An 18281-nucleotide genomic window follows, 5' to 3' on the forward strand; every position below is an offset into this window, starting at 1 on the left:
CAGGTGATATTACACCCCATGGAAGATAAAACAAACCTTATAAATTAGCACAGGAGAATTGTTGGGGGTGTGATTGTAAAAGGGAAACATCTATCATATATGGTGGCATTGCAGGGAAATCAGACATTTTGGAAGAAAGTACATGACTCAATACAGTAGATATTGGGAATAAAATTCCCAATGAGCCCTAAGTTGTACTTACTCAATATAACTTCGATTTTAAGCCCACGGGACGAAAGACAATATTGGAGGATTATATTATATCTTGTAACAGCAGCTAGAATTGAAATAGCAAAGTTATGGAAGTCAGATGAGACTCAAAGACGGGAAAATTGGATGCAGAGAGTTAATGATTGCAGGGAACAGGACAAACTCTCTTGTAGGGCTCATAATTACGATATGGAAAAAGAGAAGAGGAATGGGGGAAAGAATGGAACTGAAGCTCGTTGAGGTTTGAATTAATTGGAATTGAATCTACAAAGTCTGTTCTTCAAATATTTGTTTAAATGTGTATTTTTATTTCCTGATTAATTATAGGTCAGCAGAAGAAAGTTTGAGTCTCCTGCTTAAAGTAAAGCAAGATAAAGAAGGAATCGAATACTGCGAAGTTATGCATACGGTATTTTGACAATAGATAAGAACATAAATGAAAACTGATATTATCAGTAAGCAATTGGGATATATTGTGTTCATATGTTTTAGAGTTGTGCATAAAATGTGTGTTTAAAAGCAGGGTTCGGTTATAATATGATGAAAGTGAGCTCTTTGAAAGGCCAAGAAGACAGAAAGCAGAAAGTGGGACCAAGAAAAAGGAAACATTTGTGACAGTGATGTTATGGATACTGGATTTGTATCATTTGTTTTCTATTTTTATGACTCAGAAAATAATAAAGATTATATAAATGTCACATTTGTAATGAAAATTACTATGTATTGTGGGAAGAAATGGTAATATCTGGGGGAATATGCAGAAAGGATTTATATTGAAAAGGGGAGGGAATAATTCCAGTTCAAAATAAAATTGGTATAGGTTAAGTACGAAGACAAATAGAGAATTATGGACTCTCATCCATAGGGTTGCCATGAGTCTAAATCGACTTGAGGGCAGCTAAGAACAAGAAAAGATGGAAAGACTAATTAGCCAGAGATAAAAGAGGATTATTTAAAGAAAGGAGCTAGCTGTCGCTTTAGGTTTGGAAGTTTATTCCAATGTATTTTGCATTTAGAATTATATGTATCTATGGTATTCCTATGTATGTTTGGTAATTTAAATGTTGTTCATTTGTTTGTTATAAGTTATATGTATTTTTTTTAATTCATCTTTATTTAAGTTTCCAAATACATAAAACACGACCAATACATAATCCAAATAAAAATTGCTTGTAAAAGCGAATCTGAGTCTTGACTGGTCATTTGGGACCCTCTTAAGTCTTCCTTTTCCGTCTTCTGAATCTGAGCCCATTTGAATGTCCTTTGCCTTGAAACCTCCCTCCGAAATATGAAGTCTAGCTGTGAATTATTCCTTTACAATTTAAGTGAAAAAAGAAAGAAACTGCACTTCTTCTTCGTGGTCTCTGCGAATCATACAAATGGGTTTCACTGCGCCTGCGCAGTGCTGCTCGGAACCTACTGGAATCACTGGGCAGAGTTTTACTCTGCAACATATTGAAACTTTTTGGCGGTAACTCCGCCCACCCGTTATAAGGCCCCTGCCTTCCCGCTCTTTTCCCCAGTTCCTTTTTTCCGCCGCGCTAGCTGCTTCAGAGGAACTTTCGCTTGCTTTGCTTGCTTGGAATCACTTTCGTTTTTGACCATTCTTTGTCTCCCGCCCCTGGTAACTTCGGACCTTCGGACTGCTGACTTCGTTTTCGGATCTCCCATCGACTTGGCGACTTTGAAATGCCTGCGGCTTTCAAAAAATGCGACATTTGCAAGGGCAAGATGCCCGTTCAGGACCCGCACTCCACCTGCCTGCTTTGCCTTGGTCCAAGCCACGATCCCAAGGCCTGCGCACTCTGCAGATCCCTCTCTTCCCAGGCCCGGAAAAACCGTGAGTCCCGGCTTACTTCGGCGATTGCCCTGGGGAAATTGCAAGAAAGGGGTCCGCGGTCTTCTTCTGTCCCGCCTCTGCCGCCCCCCGCTTCATCTTCTCGGGCAAGTGTCTCCAGCGTGGGATCGGGGAGAACCGCCGTCCCCAGCGTGGTGTGCGTCCCGGCCGGGACTCCTTCCACCACCTCCGATGTGGCCCATGGCTCCAAACCGCCCAGTGCCACCGACAAACCCTCCAAGCGCCCCCATAAGCCATCGGGGACTGAGGGTACTGAACGGGCCTCCAAGCCAAAGGAGGGATCGGAGGGCCCCCGTTCCAAGGAGGCTCCCAAACCGGAGGTCCATCTCGCCTCGCCTTCGTCCTCCAAGGCATCCAAGGGATCACGGCATCCGATGCCTACCGAGCATACCGAACCGGTGCAAGGAACAAGGTCCCCGAGGCCTTCGTCATCGACACCGACTGCTGTCCTCCTGGACCTCCCGGACAACCCTTTCTTCCCATCGGAGGAGACTCCCAAGCCTGGGAAGAAGAGGCACCATGACAAGGCTGACCGTGATCCGGCCCCTAAAAAGGCCAAGTCCTCCAAGGATCGGCCCACCACCGACCCGCCGAGGGCAAAGGACAAGGAGCGCTCCCACTCCAGACAGGTCCGCGCCTCCGCCTTGCCAGCTCCATACCAGGAGCCGACGCCGGTAGACCAGGGGACCCCTGTTACATCCCTGCCTCCCCCGGCCTTGGACTTCATCCACGGGACGGATGACGCCCCTCGCTCTCCTGATCATCGGTCTCCTTCCCATCCGGCGACCGATGATGAAGGTCACTCGGCTCACATACAGGGGATCCCGGACCTCTTCTACGACGTGCAGTCGCGCCGCTACTACATGTCGGTGCCGGAGGACAGAGCCCTGAGGGAGTTCACCAGACTGAACCCCCACCCCGTAGACCGCGCCGACCCGGCCAGATCGGTTCCCACCGTGTCGGTCTACGAGAGGACATCATCGCCGCCCCGTAGAAGCGAGAGGTCGCCGTCTCCACTCCGTACTCGTGAGAGGTCGCCGTCCTCAACCCGCAGACGCCGATCGTCACTGGACTTCGTCCGCCCGAGATCCCAGGTCAGGGTGACGGACCCCCTCTCCTCCGACCTGGATTCTGAGGACGAACCGCTGCCACCTTCGGAGGCACCCTCGGACGAGGATGTCCTCTCGGGTTCGGCCTCCCCTCAGAGGATGCACAACCCAGGGCCGTCTTCGCCGTCTGACGACGTCAGGGCCTTCACAGAGCACGTGGTCAGGATGTCACGGGCCCTCGACATCGAGCTCGCAGCCGCGGAGGACGACGCAGAGGACCCGGTCGAGCGTAGGGTGCATGGACGGGTCCCCACTCCACCATGCCTTCCTCTCCTCCCCTCTCTCCAGACCATCGTAAAAAGGTCCTGGGATGCTCCGGCCGCCCTATCGGCACCCTCCCGCAAGGTCCAATCCCTCTATAGGGTCGCCCCGGCGAGTTGCTCCTGGTTGGCAGAACATCCCAGACCAAACTCGGCCATTGTGGAGGGGGCCCAGCACAGCTTCGTTCCGAAGCAGGCTACTTCCCCTGTCGACAAAGAGGCAAAGAAGATCGATGGACTGGCAAAAAAGGCTTATTCGGCTTCGGCTCTTGGGGTCAAGGCCGCCAACTACACCGCCTGCATGGGGGCCTACATTCAAACCCTCATGGAACGGATCTCTCCCATGGTTCCGGACGTCCCAGATGACATCCAGAGGCAGCTGGTGGAGATCAGAGACGAGGCGCACTCCATCGGAAGCTGGCTAATCACCACTTCCAGGAACATGGCGGACTGCTCCGGGAGGTCCATGTCAGCTGCCATGGCTCTTCGGCGCCACGCGTGGCTCAGGGCCTCTGACCTCAACCCGACGGTTAGAGCGGCCATTGAGGACATGCCGCTTGACGGGACCGGCCTCTTCCACGCCGAGACCGACGACCGCCTGAACCGCAAGTTCAGGATGAAGGCGGCGGCGAAGAAGCACGGCATGTCCTCAGCACCGGCTTCTCCGTTCCGGAAGCGACAGCGCCCGTGGCAGCCGCAAGGTCAGTCACAAGGGATCTTCTCCCGGGACCGACAGCCCCAGCACCAAGGCTCTCAGAGACAGCGCTTCCCTTCGCAGTCTTCCTCCTCCTCTGGCCGTCGCACCTTCCCGCCTCGGTACCGCAAGTCCCGCCGGCAGGATACCGACCAGGGGAAGAAGAGAGCCTGAAAGGACGCAGCGCGCTTCGTCTCCCCTTCACCCCTCTTCTTTTTGGACATCTTGAGGCCCTATTTTAACACCTGGGCCTCTATAACATCGGACTCGTGGGTTCTTAACATCGTCCGTAGGGGTTATGCCCTCGAGTTCCAAGAGCTCCCTCCAACTGGAGCCTTCATGTCCACTCCCCCCTCGGACACCCTTCTCGACGAAGTGCGCACCTTGCTTTGTAAGGGGGCAATCTCCCCTTTACCGCCCGACCAACATCCTCGGGCCTTTTTCTCCAGGTACTTCACCGTACCTAAAGCTGATGGGGGCGTTAGGCCCATCCTGGACTTGAGACAAGTGAACTTGTTTTTGAACTACCGTCGCTTCCGAATGGTAACCTTGGCCTCCATTCTGCCTCTCCTCCACCAGGGCCTGTGGTTCGCGACTGTCGACCTGAAGGACGCCTATTTCCACATCGGGATCCGAGAATCCCACCGGAGATTCCTCGCCTTCGCTGTCGGCTCCGACTCGTACCACTACAACGTGCTCCCGTTCGGCTTGGCCACGGCCCCACGAGTCTTCACGAAGTGCATGGCGCCGGTGGTGGCATACCTTCATCAGAAGGGCTTCATGGTTTTTCCCTACCTGGACGACTGGCTGTTTGCAGCCGAATCCCAGGAAGAGCTGCACGAGGCAGTCTCATTCGCCTTACACCTCTTCGACTCCCTTGGGCTGGTTGTCAACAGGGAAAAGTCCCACTTCACGCCGACCAGACAGGTCAAGTTCATCGGGGCCATCCTCGACTCCGAGAGCTGCCTAGCCTTCCTCCCTCCGGACCGGTTTCAGGCCCTGGCTACATCCCTCAGGCCGTGCATCTTACACAGAAGGATAAGAGCCAGAGACGTCCAAGTCGCCCTGGGCCACATGGCATCGACGACATTCGTCACCCCCTGGGCAAGACTGCGTCTTCGTCCTCTCCAATCCTGGTTCCTCTCCGTCTTCTCTCCGTTCATGGACCCACCTTCAAAGTGGCTCACGGTACCCAGACCTATAGCCGCTTCCCTCAGATGGTGGCTAGACGGCTCCAACGTCTGCACCGGGATGCCTTTCCATCAGCCTCAGTCACAGCTGACGCTGACAACCGATGCATCCCTGGAGGGATGGGGCGCCCACCTGCTCGACCTTGTCGTCAAGGACAGGTGGTCCACACAAGACAAGCTCCTCCACATCAACGCTTTGGAGATGCTCGCAGTGGAGAAGGCTTTGAGGGCATTCGAGTTTGCTGTCTCAGGAAGAGTGGTCCTCCTGAGGACGGACAACACCACCGTAATGTACTACATCAACAAGCAAGGTGGTACCAAGTCCAGGACCCTGCTCGACCTCACCCTCCGCATCTGGAACTGGTGTATCCAAAGACGTGTCCTCCTCCAGGCGATTCACCTTCCCGGAGAGGACAACGAGCTGGCAGACCGCCTCAGCAGATCTCCATCGGTATGCCACGAGTGGAGGCTCCATCCCGAGACGGTCAGCGACCTCTTCGATCGGTGGGGAACCCCCCGGATCGACCTCTTCGCGACCAGCTGGAACAGCCACTGTCCCCAGTTCTGCTCCAGGAAGCGATTCGACGGATCCCTTGGAGACGCATTCGCTTTCCTCTGGACGGGGGAGCTCCTCTACGCCTTCCCTCCGTTCCCTCTCATCGTCAGGGTGGTGTCCAAAATGGCAACGGACCGCTCGCAGGCGATCCTGATCACCCCGTGGTGGCCGAGACAACCGTGGTTCGCATCCCTTCTCCACCTCTCCGGGAGATGCTTCCTCCGTCTCAACCCGCGTCCGGACCTGCTCTCGATCCAGGACGGACGAATTCTCCACCCGGACATCGAGAGCCTGCCGCTGGTGGCCTGGAAGATCCGTCCCTGACCGCCTTGCCGGAATCGGTTAGGACGGTGATCCTGGCTGCCAGAAAACCTTCCACCCAGCGTTCTTATGCCCTGAAATGGAGGAGATTTTGCCTCTTCCTTGACCAGAAGGGCTTGTCTCCTACACAGGTTTCCACTCCAGTGGTGCTAGAGTTTTTGATGGCGCTTTTGGACGGAGGGCTGTCCCTCACATCCATCAAAGGCTACCTTTCTGCCATTTGTGCAAAATATCAGTTCGGGGGGAGGGTGTCTTTCTTTAAGGATCCCTTGGTGAAGGGCTTTCTGAAGGGTTGTGCCAACCTTTATCCTCCTGTGTCGGTACCAACACCGGCTTGGAGTTTGGAGTCGGTATTGTCCGCTCTCCAATCCAAGCCCTTTGAACCCATGGCCTCAGCGGACTTGAGACTGTTGACTTGGAAAACCGCTTTCCTTGTGGCCATCACCTCTGCCCGCCGTGCGGGCGAACTCTGTGCCTTAAGGAGGGACGAACCATTCCTGAGGTTCCACAAGGACAAGGTAGTCCTCCGTATGGACATCACCTTCTTGCCAAAGGTGGTGTCTGCTTTCCACATGTGCCAGGACATTGTGTTGCCCACTCTAGCATCCGATCCGACATCGGATGAGGAGCGACGCCTACACTCCCTTGATGTCAGGAGAGCGCTGGCGTTTTACCTGGACAGAACTGCTGCCTCCAGCCGGTCCGAGAGACTCTTTCAATGCTACTCGGAACCGAAGAAGGGGTTGCCCGTGTCTACGCAGAGGTTCTCCAAATGGGTGGCCAGTACCATCCACCTCTGCTATGAACTGCTGGGCAAACCTCTCCCTGGCAGGGTTCGGTCACATTCCACAAGAGCTGTGGCGGCATCCTCAGCATTCCTGTCTGGGATTCCTCTGGAGGATGTCTGTAAGGCTGCTGTCTGGTCCCAACCTCTCACTTTTATTAAACATTACAGGTTGGACACCAGGGCCATCCGAGACGCAGCTTTCGGGAGGGCTGTGTTGGTCTCAGGGTTGCATTGATTGCACTACTGATGTATTTGTGTTATACAGTTTACACTGTTTATACTGTTGAATGTTGATTTGCACAACTTCTATGGGACCGGTCTTGCATGACCTCTGCTCCCTTCTCAGGTTTAGCAAAGTTGTTGCTAATTTATCTGTGCATGAACAAAAGACTGACTCTTTATGGTTCAGGATGTTTATTTGTAATAAATATACCTTTGGTTTACCATAGCTTTGGTCTCAGGACACTCCCTCCGCCGCAGACCTTAGCTTGTCAGTCTAAACCCATTTGTATGATTCGCAGAGACCACGAAGAAGAAGGACAGGTTGCTTACCTGTAACAGTATTTCTTCGAGTGGTCATCTGCGAATACATACAAATCCCACCCGTCCGTCCCCTCAGTGTCCTGCTCTCATTGGCTCTCTCCATCGCCTGCTTGGCGGAAAAATTGCGGAACTGGGGAAAAGAGCGGGAAGGCAGGGGCCTTATAACGGGTGGGCGGAGTTACCGCCAAAAAGTTTCAATATGTTGCAGAGTAAAACTCTGCCCAGTGATTCCAGTAGGTTCCGAGCAGCACTGCGCAGGCGCAGTGAAACCCATTTGTATGTATTCGCAGATGACCACTCGAAGAAATACTGTTACAGGTAAGCAACCTGTCCATTTTTCCATTCGATTTTACATAGAAAGTTTGTCTACTTCTCTTACTATTTTGTAAGGTTAACAACAACTGAAGAAATATATATTTATGCAGATGTTCACATCAATTTCATTGTATGGATCTCTCTCTATTGTTTTTAATATACACAGTGAGTCATTCAATCATTCTTTGTTGACCTGGGATTTATATAAGAAAGCAAAGAGAAACAGAATATTCTTATATTCAATTTATAACATGAATAACATAATATTCTTAAAGATCCTTAAATTTCATTCTCCCAAATCCACTGAGAACAGTAAAAAGAGAGGACTTTGATTAGTCCTCCACTAGCGACAAGTTTAATTCCCATTCTTTTCCCCACTTTATCAAAACTTTCCTCCACTCCTCCTTTCTTTTGCCTTTATCATGATTTTGGGATATACATGAAAGTCTATCCAATTCCCTGGACTCATTTACTTTCAGCATCCAGTTTTCCCAAGTTGGTCTCTTATCAGATTTCCATAATTTAGCTATTTCTGTTCTAGTTGCCGTAAGAAAATAAAGTAAAATTCTCCAAATGTTGTTTTCATCTTTTGAATTTAGTACCGAAGTTATATTCAAAAGATACAACTTTGGGTTCATTGGGAATTTAATTTCGAGTATCTGTTGAATGGATTCATGAATCATTTCCCAAAATTTCTGAATTTCCTCGCAACCCCACCACATATAATAATAATAATAATAATAATAATAATAATAATAATAATAAATTTTATTTATATACCACTTTTCCATAAAGATCAAAGCGGTTTACATAGAGTGGTAAAGGGTACCCTTTTTGTTTTTCCATCTCCAACAGTTTCCGTCCGATACTCTATACATTTCTTTTCATTTTCCAGGGAGTAAGGTTCCATCCATTCAAGTTATATGTATTTTAATACAACAAAGATTTTAAAAAGAAACCTTCTGGGTGACCTTGAGGAAGTCGCACTCTCTCAGCCTCAAGGGAAGGCAATGGCAAAGCTCCTCTGAACAAATCTTGCCAAGAACAACCCAGGATAGCGTCGCCATAAGTCAGAAACCACTTCAAGACACACAACAGCCACAATGGTTGTTTTAATGATCAGAACCTGCCTTGTGTCCCAAATCGGGGGAAGCAGAATATTAATGAAAATGGCAAGAATAAGAAGGGGTTCCCAATTCCTGAGAGCAGCCACCAAGCAGGCATCACCTGCCTTCCCCCCAAATGCACATGAGAGGTCCATATGATAGCAACCAGGGCTTCCCCAGAAGATCCCAAAACCAGGACAAGTTTCATGCAGGAGAGGAGAGGAAGATCGGTTGCAAAATATGTATCTGGCACATTTTTTGAAGGAGGAAGAACTACAGTATCTCAGATGACAGCCTGCTCCCTTGCGGCTGAGGAAGACCTCTTCTCTTGAAATGTGCTCCATCAGTTCCCAAAGACAGGAATAACAGCACTTTATTTAGTTTCATATCATCTATTTTAGCATGTCACCTAGAGCAGATATATTGGAGGGAGTTTGTGTCTTGTAATTGTTCCTTTTGTTGTTTTGTTGTAGCCCATTCTTAATTATATGTATTGTCATTGTACTGAAGCCTTTGTGTAACTGTACTCACAATTGCCCTTGTTTATATACAGTCATTCTGTATTACTTACATTAGTAGGTTATTCATAGTAATAAACTGAAATTAGTTTTTACATTATCATTGTTTAGATGTTATTCTGCATTACATCAGTATGTTATTCAGAGTAGATAAATTGAAGCTGATTTGTGTATTGTAATTGTTCTTTGTATACATACCTTTTCCTCTCATTACATAGCATTACTTTCTTATTACATGTTTCATGTTCACTTAGAATCATAGAATCATAGAGTTGGAAGAGACCTCAAGGGCCATCCAGTCCAACCCCATTCTGCCATGCAGGAACTCTCAATCAAAGCATCCCCGACAGATGGCCATCCAGCCTCTCTTTAAAGACCTCCAAGGATCACTGCACTCCGAGGAAGGAGTGTGTCCCAATGTCGAATAGCCCTCACTGTCAGGAAATTGCTCCTAATGTTGAGCTGGAATCTCTTTTCCTGTAGCTTGCATCCATTGTTCAGGGTCCTAGTCTCTGGAGCAGCAGAAAACAAGCTTACTCTCTCCTCAATATGACATCCCTTCAAATATTTAAACAGGGCTATCATATCACCTTCTCTTCTCCAGGATAAACATTCCCACTCCCTCATGGGGCATGGATTTCAGATCCTTCACCATTTTAGTCTCCCTCCTTTGGACACACTGCAGTTTCTCAATGTCCTTTTTGAATTGTGGTGCCCAGAAGTGGACACAATATTCCAGGTGGGGCCTGACCAAAGCAGAATAGAGTGGCACTATTAATTCCCTTGATCTAGACACTATACTTCTATTGATGCAGCCTAAAATCGCATTGGCCTTGTTAGCTGCCTCATCACACTGTTGACTCATGTTCAACTTGTGGTCTACTTGGACCCCCAGATCCCTTTCACACGTAGTTTCATTCATCCAGGTGTCCCCCATCCTATATCTCTGCATTTACTTTTTCCGGCCTGAGTGCAGTACCTTACATTTCTCTGTGTCGAATTTCATTTTGTTAGGTTTGGCCCAGCTTTCTAGTCTATTCAGGTCATTTTGAATCTTGATCCTGTCCTCTGGGGTATTAGCTACTCCTCCTTGTTTGGTGCCATCTGTAAATTTGATAAGTACACCCCCAATTCTGTCATCCAAGTCATTGATAAAGATGTTGAATAGCACTGGGCCCAGGACAGAACCCCACTGCACACCCCACTGGTCACTTCTCTCCAGGATGAAAAGGAGCCACTGTTGAATATCCTTTGGGTTTGGCCAGTCAACTAGCTTGTTTCATGTTTTTGTTTTATATACTGTTTAATTTGGTTAACTGCTATTAAGGGACATAGCTATGAGATTCTATGATATGGGCTGCACTATAAACCTTTTAATAAACGAACAGGAATTGCAATCCTATATATTCATATTATCAGACATAACTCCATAGAATGTTAGCCTTTTGGATGCCAGAAGGTTCCTCTCCTCCTTCAGAGTAAGAAGCAACACCTCAGCTGCCTTCTAGAAGATAAAGCAAAAAGGCTTCCAAAAGGACTGAAGCCTTGGGCAAGTCACACTCTCTCAGCCTCAGAGGATGGCCATGGGAAACCCACTCTGAAGAAACCTGCCAAGAAAACCCCTTCAGAGACTCCCATAAGGTCACCATAAGACCTGGAAACAACTGGAAGGCAGACACCAAGAACAACATTGGGAAATAGGTGCAAGCCTTGCCTTGGGAAAGTGTAATGACTGGGCTCCAGTGAATGGAGGTCTTCTTCAGGCAGTAAAGGGAGGTTTATGCAAATGCAGAATGACATCACTGCTAAGGAAGGCTCTCTTGACCAATCAGAGAGCAAGATAAGGGTTCTTCTGGAAGCTTCCATGAGAAGGAGATATAAGGCCTGAGAGACCAAGAGACAGTTGGAGGAATTGTGTCGGTTGGAGATCGAGAGAGAGAGAGTTAAAGAGCGGATCTTGGAAGTTAGTCTCAGAATTGGATGTTTAGGTCTATTTATTCTTTTAATAGCTTGTATGAATTGAAGATTATATACTTACAAATATTGTACCTTAAAGACTCTTAATATCTTGTATGACTTATATTTCAGTTATATTTTGCTATTTATAATAAATATCTCCTTGTAGTATCTACTACTCAACACTCCTTTTACACGTGTCTTGGATCGGTTGATGCTTGAGAAGATCAGTAAAGAAGTAGAAATAAGGTTCCTTAACTGGTCCCAGTGTAAATTAAGGGAAACCCATTTATAATTCACTGGGTGGAGGCAGCGGGATTTAAGGAAGTTAAGGGTCTGCTGAGCTAAGAGCCATAATGTCTAAATGTCTAATTAACAATTTGTAATCCACTCTGATAGCCTTTTGGCTGAAGAGAGGGGTATAAAATTATTATTATTATTATTATTATTATTATTATTATTATTATTATTCCAGGGCCGCAGTTTGGCTGCTTGGACCACCGGAGATCATCACAGTGAGTCAGTTGGAAAAGCCCATCTCACTCCAGAAAATAAAGGTACTTGAGGAGTTTGCACTCTACGTCTTTCTGTAATAATAGCTACAAAACTGATAATAGCATTTGGGACATTTAGCCTTTTAAAACAAATATGGCAGATTTAAATGCTGCTTTAAAACCTCTTTCCATCTGCCAGCTTTGCGCTGGTTTTGGGGGGAAATGAGAAAGTGTTGGGAGGGAGGGACTGCCAACAGAATTAGGAGATGCATTGCAGGCTATGGACTGTTTGCGGCCAAGAAAGGTCCAGAACACACTGCAGCAATAGTTCAGTTTGAGAGCGCTTTAACTGCCCAGGCCCAGTGCTAGGGAATCCTGGGAAACGGAGTTTATTGTGGCACCAGAGGTCTCTGAAAGAGAAGGCTCAATGTTTCACAAAACTACATTTCCCAGAATTCCCTAGCACTGATCCAGTGCATCCAGAGAGTGACTAAGGAGTGCCCCACTCCTCCACGAAACCAGCTGGGTCCTTTGGGCGAGAAGTCACACTCTCTCAGCCTCAGGGAAGGCAATGACAACTCTTGCCAAGAAAACCCTGCGAAGGGTCGCCATAAGTCAGAAACAACTTCTAAGCACACAACAACAAGACCAGAAAGACCACTAACACAAGGCAGCTAGGAAGAAAGGAAGGAAGATTTCAGGAATTTAAGGCTATGTCCCTGCACTCTTCCCCTCAGTCTCTCTCTCTCCCCTGAAGGCCTCAAACTGCCAACTGCCAAGCGCTCAGGCAGAAGCAGCCATTTTGTGTTCTGGTAGCCATTATGTGCTGCTTGTGACTGTGGGGAATAACGTTCCAGAACCTTCTCTGAGTCTCAGTTGAACAGAGGCCTCTCTTTCTCTCCTGAGGCTCCAGAGTCAGAAAGAGCCAGGCTCCTTGGGCCAAAAGGAAGGAAGTGTGTCTCTTTGTGTGTCTTTTGTGTCTCTTTTCTGAGAGGGTTTTCTTATAACACAACTCTGCTCCTTCTGGGGAACATGGGTCTTAGAAGGGATCAGAAATGGGGAGGATCATTTTAATACAAGCTTTATCCTTCTTCTTCACAAACATTGGGCTTTGGCTTCTAAGAGGAGGCTAGTCCCCCAAAAAAGGCCAAAAGTGGGTCCTTTGGAAGGTTTTAAAAGTCTCCCCAGTTTCCTTATTAATAGATTTTCAGGCAAGAAGGAAGGAGACAGGCCAGAATAACTCATATTACCAAGAATGAAACAAACAAACATACAAACAAACAACAAGAAGAATAAAGATTAGACGGAAAAACAAACTGCTTATATTTAAAAAATCTAAACCATTCTTAACAGGATAAAAATTCAACTTGGGTGCTTCTATTCTTTTAGAAAAGACTCAGGCTGTATCTGCACTGCAGAGATATTCCAGTTCTAAAATGTGTTAACTCTCTTGGTTCCATCCTATGGAATCCTGGGATTTGTTGTTTGTTGTGGCATGAGAGCTCTCTGGCAGAGAAGGCTAAGTGTCCAAAGGTAAAATCCCAGGATTCCATAGCACTGAGCGCTTAAAGTGGTGTCAAAATGCTTTATGTCTATAGTGTGGATGCAGCCTTCTTGGGAAAGGGGCTGATGCTGGGGAAAAGAGGAGGAATGCAGAAGGAAAGGGGGACGGATGGACGGACGAAGGGCCACCTGCAGCTGGACTGGCCCCCCTGAGCGGTCAACACCTGAGCTGGGTTGTGGATGATGGCCACTCTTAATATCAATATTAATATCTTTCACTATTGATTGTAATTAAGGAGGGGATCAGGTTCCTCCTTTCAATAGCATCAGGAAAATGTTTAGGTGTTGTTAAGGTTTGGAAGTCCTGTATGGGGACTTTTTGTGTTATCACAGCCATTGGGCGCCATCAGGAAAACCTTTCTTTAGGATCAGAAATCCTGTTTGGGATCCCTTCCGACTTTGGGGCCCTTTCATCCTCCATTTTGGGTTCCCTGAAGGCCTCAAACTGCTAACTGCCAAGTGCTGAGGCAGAGGCGGCCATTTTGTGTTCCGGCGGCCATTTTGTACTGCTTGTGACTATAATAATAATAAAAATAAAGCATTTATTTGTATCCCGCTTTTCCTAGAGATCAAAGCGGTTCCAGAACCTTCTCTGAGGCCTCTGCAATTGAATCGAAAGGTTCCTCTTTCTCTCCCTGAGGCTCCAGAGAGAGAAGGAGGCCAGGCCTCCTTTGTGCCTCTGACCCTCCATTTTGAGAGGAAGGAAGGAAGGAAGGAAGGAAGGAAGGAAGGAAGGAAGGAAGGAAGGGTCCAGTGCGGTCCAGTGGGGCCAATGAGGAAGGGGAGGCAGGGGTCCAGGGCCAGTGGGGAGTCTGGGCTTTGGGGGCTGGGAGAGAAAGGTGGGAAAGAGACCCTCCCTTTGGGCCCTAGCTGGGGAGGGTCCCACCGGTCCTTGCCTCCCCCTTTGGGAAAGGAGACCCCCTCAGCCCCCTGGACTCACTCCTGCCATTCATTTCTAGGGCTGGGACTCAGAGGACTTTCCTAGGCATCACGTTCTGCCCCCCATGGCCATTGGCACTGACCTTTTCCCCATTGCCTTCCCTCCCTCAGCCCTGTGGACCTCCTCCTCCTTCGCACTCAGAGCAGCCCTTCCCGACGGCTGAGGAGACGGCCTCTGACCCAGGGAAGCTCCGGCCATAAAGGACTGCAGAAGAGGCCTTTCTGGGGCTGCAGGAATCGGGGTCTTTGTACTGAAGGTAGGCCTTTATTCCTGGAGCTGGAAGAGGACCTTTGTTTAAATCTTTCAGTCCAGGATTGTATGGAAAGGTTGCAGCTGAGAGAGTGAGCCCATGCTTTGCAGGAATAGAGTCCCACATTCACTCTCTGGCAGCATTGTCTTCCCAGAATGTGGAAGTGAGATTTCCAGACCCCAGACACACAGTGTGCCAGTGAGTCCTTTGTGTGGGGACTGTGTGTGTATGTGGTGTTTGCTAGAGTTTTATGAGGTATTCGTTTCACTGCGTTTATAAAATGAGTTTACATACATCTTCACTTCCCTCAAATGAGCATAATCCACGGTTCAATGTTCAGTCATAAGCCTATACATTTATAGATTTTTGATATTTCAAGTGCAACACGTTCAGCAGTGTTCATCTTTTTAAAAAATATACAAGGAAAAGTAAAGAAATTGTCATTTTGACAATAGATCCATTCAGAAACAATGCACACAAATGTACATGCCTCAGATTCTATGTGGCTTTAGCAAGCAGAGGGAGGAGGTGCCTACTTCATGCTCCTGCTATGACTGACATAACAAAAACAGCAGTTAAGCTTAGAGAAATAGTATCATCTACATAAATGAAATAATTATTTTGACCAGTGTCTAAATGGGGAGGGGGCCATGATGAGGGGAGGCCATAGATCAGATCTCTAAGGTAATGTAGCTCTTATTCAGCCCAGGAGCTACAGCTTCTCCACCTGGGACATAAAGCAGGTCCTCCCGCTCCTCCTCTTTGTGAAAGAGAAGTCGTGATGATACAGTGACTTTGAGTGCTGCAGGGTTTCTAGCCAAACCAAGCCTAACCCTTGTCTCTTTTCTCAGGAACTTCATCTTGGACACCTGGTACACGGATTTGGAGTGTCCTTTGTTAGAAGTGACCGAAGTGCAGGGCCACCAGGATCCCCCTTCCCACATGATGGCCAACACAGAGGCCAAGCAGAGGGAGCTGGGCTCCAACAGAAAGAGGTACAACAGCTCTTTGGTAAGTTGCCATCCTGACTGTTAATTTCATCTGTATCTGGGCCAGCTCATGAAAGCAAGCAGAAAACATACTGTTGCAGTTTGGCAGAGAGAGTCCTGGTTAATCCTCTATCACCTCATTTTTTGAGGGGGCTTTGAAAATGTCCTATTTCACTCTCCTCCTCCCACTTTCCCCCTTGTCTTCAGGTCAGTTCAGTTGCTGCAAAATGTGTTCCAAGTTCAAAAGAGTGTGTGTCCCATCCACTCAAAAGAGGGGAGACGGGAGGAGAGAAGGAAGCAGGGTCTTGCCCTTGCCAGGAGTCGGAGCAAAAACAAACTTCTGTACCCTTCCTCGCTTGTGTGATCATTATAATTAACAACTTTGGCCATCTGGACCGCCTTCTGGTGTTGCTTGTCCACATGAGTCTTTCTTTCCCAGTCTGTGAAATGCTGGGGGATATGGAAGAATATATCTGGAGCTAAATTGAGGGTGGGCCCAGTGGCCCTGAAGCCCAGAGTACTCCCCAGAACTGTTTTTTAAAAATGAAATTTGCCTCTGAAACTAGGTGAGATATGGCTAAATGATTCATTGGTGACTAAATGTACTATACATGTTGACATAGTCAGTATCTTTTTTTTTTTTTATAATAGTCTTTATTGAATTATTTACAACGTAAAAAGGGCCATACCAAAACATATCCAAATTCTTACACCAATATATCTTTACCCTCCCCTCCCCCCCCTCACTTTCTATTTCACTTACTGCTTATTTATTAGCTATAAAATCTCTATTTCTCAAAAGTCTATCATCCTTACTTCCTTATCTCATCGTCTTTCATTCTATTTTGCTTAAATCCTAAGTTTATACAATAATTAATTCTTTATCTATAATACTACACAACAACGGTATCCGCTCCTTATTACCTTATTTAACCTTTCCCTTTTGAAACAGTTCTCTTATTCTCGACCAAGTTAAATTATCTTCTTCTCGCATTTCATCTTTTAATTTCAAAGTTATGGTATCCATTTCTATGATTTCTAAACACTTTTCTAACCAATCCTCCACTTTCGGCACTTCCTTATTTCTCCAGACTTTGGCAATTGTTATTCTGGCAGCGGTGATTAAATATAATAATGGTTTCAATTTCGATCTTAAATCCTTGTTTTCTACTATGTTTAAAAGACAGAGCTCCGGGACCAGAGGGAATTGCAATTGTAAAATTATTTCAGTTTTCTTGTGTACTTCTCTCCAGAATTTTTTTATCAGAGGACAACTCCACCACATGTGGAAAAAACTTCCCGTAGTTTGTTCACATTTCCAACATTTTCCTTTATCATTTTTATATATTTTCGCTAATCTATTCGGTGTCATATACCATCTGTGCATCATTTTATAGAAGTTTTCTTTTAGGTCCATACACAACGTAAATTTTAAATCCTGTCCCCAAGCTCTTTTCCACGCCTCGTACTGTATGTTCTTCCCTATATTCTGTGCCCATACAATCATACAATGCTTAATTTGTTCTTGTTCCAATTCAAGTCTCAAAATTAGATTATAGAAATTTGTTATTTTTTTCTTATCCTTATCCATCCATATAACATCCAGTTCTGTCTTTTTTAACGTTATACCTACATTTTTTCTGTCTGCTTTATATTTTTCCGTTAATTGGTAATATAAGTACCAGTCTATTTTAATTCCCTCTTTTAGCATTTCTTCCCTAGATTTCATTGTAATTTCTCCCTCTATTATCTTTATATAATCTTTATATTTTAGCCAATCTCTTCCCTCAATCCTGCCCTTCTTTAATATTGCTTCGTGAGGAGAAGCCCATTCTGGTAACTTTGTATAATATTTTTCCTTGTATTTTGTCCATACTTTATATAATGCTTTCCTTACAATATGTTCTTTGAATTCCTTGTTTAATTCAACTTTATTCCACCACATGTAGGCGTGCCACCCGTATCTTAAATTAAATCCCTCTAAATCTAGTAATTGCTCGTCCTTTAGTTCCACCCATTTTGTGATCCATTCCAGGCAACATGCATAAAAATATAGTTTCAAGTTTGGCATCCCTAATCCTCCTCTTTCTTTGCTGTCCGTTAGTATTGTCCAATTGATTCTGGCTTTCCTTCTCGCCCACACAAATCTTTTTAGATCCCTGTCCCATATGGTGAAGATCCCCTCATTATGAATTACTGGTAGATTTTGAAATAAAAATAGGATTTTTGGTAAAACACTCATTTTTATTAGAGCAATTCTTCCTAATAATGATAATTGTAATTTGTTCCATTTTTCCAAATTATGTTTTATATCCTGCCAGCTCTTTTTATAATTATTATCGAACAAATCACTATTTTTCTTTGTTATATAAATCCCTAAGTATTTGACTTTTTGTTGAATTTTTATCCCTGTTTTCTCATATAATATCTCCTGTCTCTTTTTTGTCATATTACAGGTAATCATCGCTGATTTATCTTTATTAATTTTTAGTCCTGCATTTTCGCCAAATTCAGTTACTATTTTAAATACATTTGAGATATTTTCAATGGGTTCTTCAACTATTAGAACCACATCATCTGCATAAGCTCTTAATCTAATTTCTTTCCCCTTAAATTTAAATC

At 46.2% G+C, this 18281-nt stretch overlaps 1 protein-coding gene and 1 pseudogene across 1 annotated transcript in view; one reads left to right on the top strand and one right to left on the bottom strand.

Annotated features, from left to right (window-relative positions):
* LOC149285006 (uncharacterized) overlaps window positions 1–18281 on the bottom strand; it is a 386586-nt gene that overhangs the window by 229943 nt on the left and 138362 nt on the right. The gene's annotated exons all lie outside the window — the stretch shown is intronic.
* The window catches only part of LOC149285012 (uncharacterized), a 37612-nt pseudogene that overhangs the window by 7718 nt on the left and 11613 nt on the right, over window positions 1–18281 (top strand).

The sequence above is a fragment of the Sceloporus occidentalis genome, unplaced genomic scaffold (assembly GCF_023333645.1).
Source record: "Sceloporus occidentalis isolate IW3139 unplaced genomic scaffold, rSceOcc1.0.p SCAF_86, whole genome shotgun sequence".
In the NCBI taxonomy this organism is placed as follows: domain Eukaryota; kingdom Metazoa; phylum Chordata; class Lepidosauria; order Squamata; family Phrynosomatidae; genus Sceloporus; species Sceloporus occidentalis.